Below are 6,809 nucleotides of genomic sequence, written 5' to 3'. Positions count from 1 at the left end.
TGCTAGACAAAAGTTGAGTAAAATAATCTAAATCTATACGAATATTATAAAAAAGGGCTGCTAAACATTAGAATGAGAAGTGGACAAAATTCAAGTCAAATATTGTACTACAAAAACACTGCGGGTTTGACTGCACGTTATGCCTCAAGTATTATATAAAGCTCGTTCGCATGCCACATATTGCAATCCTCATAACTGCACTATCACACACATAGTTCTCTTATCTGGTGCAAGTGCAACAATCAAGTACTCATCACCATGGGAATGTTGTTGTTGTTGTCTTACTCTCTCCTTTTCCTGGTTCTGTTCCTTACACTGAAATCCCTTTTCCAAAGCAGAAAATTGAGAAACCTACCACCAGGTCCTCCTCCTCTTCCCATAATAGGTAACCTTAACCTCCTCGAACAACCAATTCACCGTTTCTTCCAACGCATGTCCAAAGAATATGGAAACATCGTTTCACTCTGGTTCGGTTCACGTCTCGCCGTTGTCATTTCCTCACCAACAGCATACCAAGAATGCTTCACCAAACACGACGTTGCCTTGGCCAACCGGCTACCTTCTCTCTCGGGAAAATACATATTCTACAACAACACCACCGTAGGGTCCTGCTCCCACGGCCAGCACTGGAGGAACCTCCGCCGCATCACCGCCCTGGACGTCCTCTCCACGCAGCGAGTCCACTCTTTCTCCGGAATCCGAAGCGACGAGACGAAAAGGTTGGTACAGAGGTTGCTGGCCAAGAACTCCAAGGAGGGTTTTGCGCGCGTGGAGATAAGCTCCATGTTCAATGACTTGACCTACAACAACATCATGAGGATGATATCAGGGAAGAGGTTTTACGGAGAGGAGAGTGAGTTGAAGAACGTTGAGAAAGCGAGGGAGTTCAGAGAGACAGTGACAGAGATGCTAGAACTCATGGGGGTGGCTAATAAGGGAGATCACTTACCTTTCCTAAGATGGTTCGATTTTCAGAATGTGGAGAAGCGTTTGAAGAGTATTAGTAAAAGGTATGATACCATCTTGAATGAGATCATTGGATGAGAACCGTAGCAAGAAGGACCGTGAGAATTCCATGATTGATCATCTTCTCAAACTGCAAGAGACTCAGCCTGAGTACTACACTGACCAAATCATCAAAGGCCTTGCTTTGGTAATGATTTTAAATCCATCTTATGCATCTTTCCTTTCTCATCACATGATTCATTAGTTTTGTCACTTTCTTCTTTTTTAAAACAAATTTTAAAATCATATGTTACAGCGGGATTAGATTTTGTTGTTTTTGTAAAATTGCATGCTATGCTCTCCACAATATGCATGCTTTTCTCACTTCATATGGTGGATTTTGGATTGCAGGCCATGCTTTTTGGCGGAACTGACTCATCAACGGGAACCTTAGAGTGGTCGCTATCTAATTTATTGAATCACCCAGAGGTGTTGACGAAAGCAAAAGAAGAATTGGACACTCAAGTAGGACAAGACCGCTTGTTAAATGAGTCAGACCTTCCAAAACTTCCTTATCTTAGAAAGATCATTCTTGAGACACTTAGGTTGTATCCTCCAGCTCCAATTCTAATACCTCATGTGTCTTCAGAAGATATCACTATTGAAGGATTCAATGTCCCACGAGACACAATTGTGATCATTAATGGCTGGGGCATGCAGAGAGATCCTCATTTGTGGAATGATGCCACATGCTTTAAACCTGAGAGGTTTGATGTGGAAGGAGAGGAGAAAAAGTTGGTAGCATTTGGAATGGGAAGAAGGGCTTGCCCAGGAGAACCCATGGCTATGCAAAGTGTCAGCTTTACTTTGGGATTATTGATTCAATGTTTTGACTGGAAACGAGTAAGTGAGGAAAAGCTTGATATGACCGAGAATAATTGGATTACCTTGTCAAGGTTAATTCCATTGGAAGCCATGTGCAAGGCTCGTCCACTCGCCACTAAAATTGGAGTTTAATTATTAATAGTATTTTTATTTGGTAAAGTTGGGTCAACATCTAATACTTATAATTTCAGTGTGCATGTGGTGGTTATACATGTTAAACATAATAGTATTTGTTTGTATGTTTACAAGGCCAGTTGTAGAATTGGTGTGCATTAGGATATATTAATATTGTATGCATCCCCAACTTCTCAAATAAATTTTTTACTTTTTAATCATTATGATTCACAACATATACTTATGATAAATGATATTTTTTCTTTGCTCTCTTAATTATCATTATTGTTTTGCTTGGATGAATAAAACAAAACCATCATGTATATTAAGAATACCAACATGATTTTTGTGATTATTCGAGCAAAGTGTGGATAATTATGAATCTATTATGATGCTATAAAAGTTTTGTCTAAGTTAGAACGAATAAATCCATGCTTTGCCCATGACAAGAAATAGAAATGCTATAAAAGTGTTGGGTTTGTCTTCCAAAAAAGAAGAAGAGCTCCTTGAGTTGTTAATGTGTAAAGGTAGTGTTGCATAAGGACAAATGTACTATATGTAATAGTAATAATGGATTAAAAGTTTAGATATTAAACCCAACAAACCAATTCTTCTCAAATAATTTGAGTTTTAACCAATTTGAGAAAGAGTTATGTTCTATAGAGCATCCTATGATTGTGACTTGCATCTATCATTTCCCCCAATTCCAATTGCAATAAAATTTCTCAAACAATTTCAATTGTCCATGCCTCTTAAATTTGCAGTTAACAATTGACCATAGTTAACAACATTGTTTCCCATAATTTAATTCTCAATTTATTGTAGGTGAATTAATCTAGGGCAAATGATAATTGCAGACAGGTTGATTAACTAATTTAACTTACTAAAAATACATATAAAAGGTTTGATCATGCAATTTGTATGAATTTAATCGCTTCTCATTTTAGTTAATTACAAGCAATGGAGTGTTATCAAGCACAAACTAAATTTAGAGTGATTGAGTCTAAAAGGCATTAGGAGCAAATAAGAAATTCAATTTACTACATAACATCAAGGGATTACATTAAAATCAAAAGAGGGGTATAGAGTACAACTACGTCATAATCCCCATACTAGGGTAGCTAGTTGTTGATGGTAATGATAAGATTAGAAATCTAAAATAGGAACATATATAGAAATTACAATAGGGAAAGAAACTTTACTAGAAGTGATCCATTGATGCTTCCTAAGTCCCTCTTCAGCTAAATATCTCCCACACAATCTTTTTCTCACTCAGAACCGCGAAAAACTTAAACAGAACAAAAGCTACCAAGTTTCTATCTAATCCCGCTATTTATATGGACTTAATTAAGTGACAAATGACGCGGCAGACCACGAGCAAGGTCCTTGAGCAGACTGCATTGTGGCAATGACCACAGTCGTCCCGAAACTACCACGATCATGATAAAGTTTGTCAGCGTTGATCCTAAATTTGTAGTCAACTAGCCATGGTCATTTTGACCACGATCGAGGTGGCCAGAATCGTGATTCCTCCTTCAGTGCTCCAATTGCTCCAAATTTACATGTTATTCAACCCTTTTTCCACATAGAAGCTCCAGAACACCTATCTATCACAAACTAGTACAAAATTGTGAGTTTTGCCAAGAAAAGCATGTCAAAATACATGATTATGACATGAAAAATCACTTTTAAACAACATCAAAGTTGGGTTTATTAGTTGCCTTTAAAGATGATGATCTCCATTTCAAGAGCTTTTGTTCTCTATCTTTATGCTTTGATAAAAAAAAATTAAGACTTAATGGTGTTTTTAATGGGTGATTTTGACCTATTACTTTTTCTCTTTAAATTTTATATCTTGATCTTTATAATTGTTAAAGTCACAATTTTTTTTTGTCATTTTTCCTTGTGTATAACATCTCAAATCTTTGTTTTTCCTTAAATAATTAGAGGTTTCAAAATATTTGAGAAAGAGAAAAGGAAATTTAACGATGATGGAAAAGTTTAAGGTAATTTTCTTAAGAGTGCAAAAAACCTAGGCATCTCAAAACAAAATGCCCAAACCTAAAGAAGGATAAAGGACGACATATAAAGTGTTGTATAGCATTATTAGGAAACAGTTGCATACAAAGAATTAGGTAAAATAAAAACAAAAACATATATATTGTTGCCAGCATATATAAAATTGTAGTCTATTTTATGTTTAGGCAACAATTTTCTAATTATATGTTGGTGTGTTTGACGTAGACTAAAGTGTAAAATGTTGCAAATAAGGATCTATTGACTACATGGAAAGACTTTAAATATAGCTCATCTAACAATAATGAAGAAGTATATGATGTTGAACATATGATATCTATATATCTTAATTATGATAAATATATAGAACCAAAATTAGATTTAGGTGATGAATAAATTGAGATAATTTCAAAACTCTAATTAAACTTAAAAAAAAGCACAAACTACTTTTTGTTGTGATTGACATCCTGATGTGTAAAATGCTCACAGACTTCTTTTGAATGATTTTAATGTTTTACACAATGAAATCTTGTGGTTTAAGAAGAAGAATAAATATATTCCACAAGATCTAGAGCTAACTAATGTGTAAAATGCTCAGACTTCTTTTTGTTGTCTTTGTGGTTTTCTCAGGTGAGATTTTTTACTACGTACGTACCCTTCCTAATCCTTTACCTCCATGGTTTATGTCATTTTCGTTGCCAATTTTATTAAGGTTATATGTGATTTATATCGAGATCACCAATTTATGAAGTTTGTGAGTTAATTCTCTATTAAAGTTGTACCCATAGATGTAAGCTAACTAATGCCTTTGGTTTCACTTAAAATCAATGTTTCTATAACTCAAGATATGGTTAAATTAGTAAAGATTTATACACAATAGACAGCCAAACTAGGTTTTGAGGTCAATATATAAGTTATAAATAATCTTCTTATTATGTGTATAGTGGAACATAATTATTAATTAAGTCCATAGAATAGTTTATTTAATGTTTATCTTAAATGTCCACAGTGAAATATTATTGTCTAAATGAATAATATTCCCTCCGTCTTAAAATATCGGTTGGCTTTAGGATATTTATACAAAAAATAATAAATTAATAAAAGAGAATAATAATTTTATAAAATTAATCTTATATTATAATTAATTAATTTATAGATTTTATTATCCATCATTAATATTGAAGATATATGTGAAAAAAAATAATTAATGTTAGATTAAAAAATTAAAATAATAATTATCTTGGGACAATTTTTTAACTTATAATGGGATGGAAAAAATAATAACGTCCAACGTATAACTCAAAAAACAAGTTTAAAAGTAATTAACACCCCAGACATCATAAACTCCCACTGCGAACATAAACCTAATTAAAAGAAATAGAGTGGACTATATAAAAAAATAAAAGATTAAACCATTTTCTTTGTTTAATTTCCAAACAAGAACATAAATTCTAAAAGAGCCTTTACCAATTAATCTGTTCTAGAATTTCATACTACTCCATGGACTGCAATTACTAGCAATCACTTAACAATTGTACCTCAATCTTCCCAATACCTCGATCTCATTTATGGAAACATAAGCTAGTTCATGATCAGCACAACCCTGTCTAAAACAATATACTCTCATACGCGCGCGCATATATATATAGAGAGAGAGAGAGACAAACACAGATTGTAGTGCAGTGCAAAGAGAAGAAAAAGAAAAGAAGAAAGGAACGTTGAGTAGTTCTAAACAAATGCATGAGTGGGTTTTCTGCGGCGACATGGCCGTGTCTAGATACATTAGGGTGTAAGACAATTTCTAAAGAAAAATTAATAAAATATTAATTATTAATTTTTATATTAATCTTCTAATTTTTTGAGTTATAAAATCATTTATCAATGTTTTATGATCAAGTAATTCTAATATTTTACTTTCAATAGATAAAATAATTAACTCATTCAATCTATTTTGTAACATTGTAACATTGTTGATCTTAGATAGGATTTAAGTAATTTTAATTTTGAAAAACTTATTTCGTTGTGATTATGTTATCAAACTTTTGAGTTAACTCATTAACTCTTACAAGTTTATGAGTCCACTTGTTCTCTACGAGTTGACTCTTGAGTAAACTATTTTTAGTAGACTCTGGGTAAATTTTATAAACTCTAAGTAAAGTCGGTAGACTCTCAAGTTTATCACCGAGTCAACGAGTTAACAAGTTAAAAAAAATTAGACCAAAATATAAGTCATTTTTTATTATTTTCTATCTGTTTAGCATTCAACATATCTTCATTTAGCGTGTTATTTTCAAATACAAAATTTTCACCTTTAATAATATCAAACATTTGTTCTCTAATAACATCAAATCCTCGATGAGAATGATCTACCGCTACTATAACATTTACAAGTTATTGTCTAGTGGTGATGTATTATTACTAGACTTGGTTATTTAAATATTATGAACTTTATGATTTACTGTTTTGCTTTATTATATTGTTGAAATGTTTAATTAGTATGTTATTTATAGATATTTTGTTATTATTTTTATATGAAGTAGACTCTTACGAGTCTATGAGTTGAATCTACAAGTCGAATCTATGAAACTTTCACGAATCTGCATAAACTCTCGAGTTTGATAACCTTGATTGTGACCGATATTATTAATAATATTCTATAAGCAATGCATACATTTTTAAAAGAATCTAATCCTTTTATATAATTTAATACTTCTATTGGAGTGTTAACTTCTTCTTTTAATATTTCTCGCAATACTTTTAATTTTGAAAATAAATCAAGACCATCAATAGTTGACTATTCACCAGATCTTAACTTTTTTTAAAGATTAGTACAATATTTTTTCAATTCA

The 6,809-nt window shown here is 32.4% G+C and overlaps 1 pseudogene; it reads left to right on the top strand.

Moving 5' to 3' along the window:
• Positions 1–200: 200 nt before the first annotated feature.
• On the top strand, positions 201–2,166 carry LOC114404223 (annotated as a pseudogene).
• The last annotated feature ends 4,643 nt before the right edge of the window (positions 2,167–6,809 follow it).

Source organism: Glycine soja, unplaced genomic scaffold, assembly GCF_004193775.1.
Source record: "Glycine soja cultivar W05 unplaced genomic scaffold, ASM419377v2 tig00009446_1_pilon, whole genome shotgun sequence".
Classification (NCBI taxonomy): Eukaryota; Viridiplantae; Streptophyta; class Magnoliopsida; order Fabales; family Fabaceae; genus Glycine; species Glycine soja.
Note: the sequence above shows the minus strand (reverse complement) of the source record. Positions and strands in the feature narration are given on the sequence as shown.